The following is a 2,960-nucleotide window of genomic DNA, read 5'->3' as shown; positions in this document are numbered from 1 at the left end:
CCAAAGCCTTTGGCTCAAAAGCCTAACCGCAAGGCAGCGGTGTTCGGCTGGAAATGCGAGTACATTACCATTTTTTACGGAACACGTCGCCATACATGTTCCAACCCCCAACCTGGAGAACCAGGAGACTGTTCGTCGGACCTCTACCCATGGACCAACCTGGTATGAGAGACTCTGTGAGCATCGTGCGGAAACTCCCCAGTATAGCTCAATGGGTCGCCGAGGTACACTAACCGCCACACCACGGTAAGGTCCAGTCTCTTGGTGGCGTACAGAGAGCTCTCCAAAAGCTTCCGTACACAAATCGGTCTCCGTCAGAGATGCCCATTCCTTTTTAACTTTGTGATCGATAAAATAATGAGACGAACGATGGAGGGTCTCCTAAACCCTGGTGTTCAAATAGCCTGTGAAGAAAACCTTGTTGATCTGGAATGTGCAGACGTCATCGTTTTCATGTTCGATGTGGATGAGAACGCACAGGTGTTTTTGGATGAACTAACCCGTCCTTTGGTATGCACTTTGGACCTACAAAGTTTAAGGTCACGCTGGTGCACGTGCAGTCACTGAGCACGCCACTTACAATCCAAGAAGAGGTACTGGAAGTTGTGGAGCGTTTTACTTCTCTTGGAAGTTGTATTAGTTCTGATTGTAGTGTGACAGATGAGGTGAATGCACGAATCTGCAAGGCTCGGGGACTTGGCGTATACGAGCAGCGGAACTGAGACGTTTTCAGGTGTTCGACAATCGTGGTCTCAGAACCACAGCTCGTGTGGGTTGGTGTCGGCGAATCCGTCATGAGGCAGTGAGAAAGCGCGTTTTCGGTTGTGTAACGGGTACTTCCATTGAAGAATGTGTCCAGCACCAGAAGCTGCGTTGGTTAGGACATGTGTTACGTACACCGAACTATTGTTTGCTGAAGAGAGTGCTGTCTTCCACGCCCAATTCAGAGTGGTGTAAACAAAGAGGTGGGCAACCCTTGAGTTGGCAGAAGAGGATGAAAGATAAAACGAAACGCTTGGGTTCTGTCGGTGCTACTCGCCTTCCAGGATGGGGACCGCGTGATCCTCACTGTGCCTGGTTGGAGACATTACAAGATATGGCTGCCAACCGATGTCAGTGGCGTTCTTGTTATCAGTTTCTATCCAGGTCGCCTGAGTGAATGTCTGGAGGTTTAGGCACCTCGGAATGATTGTGGTAAGCTAGCACTAAGTCCCTCCCCCGTCTACCTTTACGCTTTTCCTTACAAATAAACTATGGTTGTACGGAAATGAAGCATTGGTATTGAACACTGATGTCATGCTGTCGATGATGATGGCTCGTTTCAGAATGCGTTCCATCAACTTGCACAGAACGCTAGTGAGGCTAATAGGTCTGTAGCTACCGGGCGATAGTCGGTCACAAGTTGTGTAGACTGGCGTGACAGTCGCTTCCTTCCAATCAGAGGGGAGGTGGCTTTCGTCAAGCGACCGAAGAAACACCAGGTAGAACTATTTTGCCAGTATGAACATCTTGGGGATCCTTGGATGGACCTCGTCTGGCCCCAACGCACAGGACGGGTTGATCTTCTGCATGGACTGTCCACCTCACGGTCGCCTCCACTCAACGCAGGGCTGGGTGAAAAGGGCTGTGGGAGGTAGATAGTCCTCTGGCTTACGAAATACACTGTCAATTGATCAGGTGGCTGTGCGTGAAAGAGGTAAATGTCCGTAAAAGAGTGGGTAATTCATCCATCATTATAGAGATCCCTTTTCCTAAGGCCGTCTGGCGTACCTCAGCACTGCTAATCCCACCAGAACCGACCGAATTTCTTGAGATGCCGATGATCAGACACAGCTTCCGCAATCGAAGTAACCGGGTTTGTGGCCCATAAAACACTATGGATCGCACCACTGTAGTGTATACTCTTCCATTGACACAAACTGACGTCACACAGCTACCGTAGGTGTAGAAGATTGGCGAACGCTGCCCGACCTTCCTGGTACGCTCGATTTTTGTGAGCGAGCGTCCAGGGAGTATTCTTCCATTGACACAAACTGACGTCACACAGCTACCGTAGGTGTAGAAGATTGGCGAACGCTGCCCGACCTTCCTGGTACGCTCGATTTTTGTGAGCCTGAACGCCAGGAGTATTCCGGTCCCTGAGGTTTCAGAGGCAGGCAGGGAAGCTTCGAGCGGCACGAGAGGTGGCACCCTTGTCTTACAACACTAATTCTGGTGAACTCAAACAGAAGTTTGCAGTATACCCGCACGTGCGTACGGTGCCCTCATAAGGGTTATAACTTTGGTAAGGGCATCTTTGATCACCAAATGCCGTGAAAGTTTCTGGAGATCGAAAGAGTCAAAAACAGCTTTCAGCTAAATAACATGACCAACATGTGACGTTTGAAGGAGTGGCGCTGACATCATCATCATCACCAGGACAACAACATCGGTTTTGACACTGATGCTCTGCTTCCGTACAACCTTATATTTTATCTAATTATGTTTAAAGGCTTAGGATGACAGGAAGTGCAAAGGAGTTTGTTAGGGATGGGACTTGGTGCTGACCAGTTGCAAACATTTTGAGGCATCTACACTTCCAAACGCCCAACCAGACAATACGGGGAAAAGCTGAGAGCACGAACGCCACTGACATCGATCAGCCGCCATTTCCTGCAATGCCTCCAGCCAAGCACAAGAGGAGTCACGAGGACCCCATTCTGGAAGGCGTACTGCATCGACAACACCCAAACTCTTCGTAGTCTCTTTTACACAAGTCATACGTTGTCTACCTCGTGGTTTCCGCCATTATAAATAAAGGACGCAGAACAACACTCGTCGCGATAGACGGTGCTTCGGCATGCGTAGCACGCGACCAACAACAACAACAACTGTTCAGCTGTAACACCCTTCCGATGCCTAGCTGCCATGCACGAGAGCTGCCAGGTTGCCCAAGCCTAGACAGGGAAAGTTGAGACGCA

This window comes from Opisthorchis viverrini, assembly GCF_000715545.1.
Source record: "Opisthorchis viverrini unplaced genomic scaffold opera_v5_7, whole genome shotgun sequence".
NCBI lineage: Eukaryota > Metazoa > Platyhelminthes > Trematoda > Opisthorchiida > Opisthorchiidae > Opisthorchis > Opisthorchis viverrini.
The sequence above is the reverse complement of the archived record's forward strand: the minus strand, read 5'-3'. Positions refer to the sequence as shown.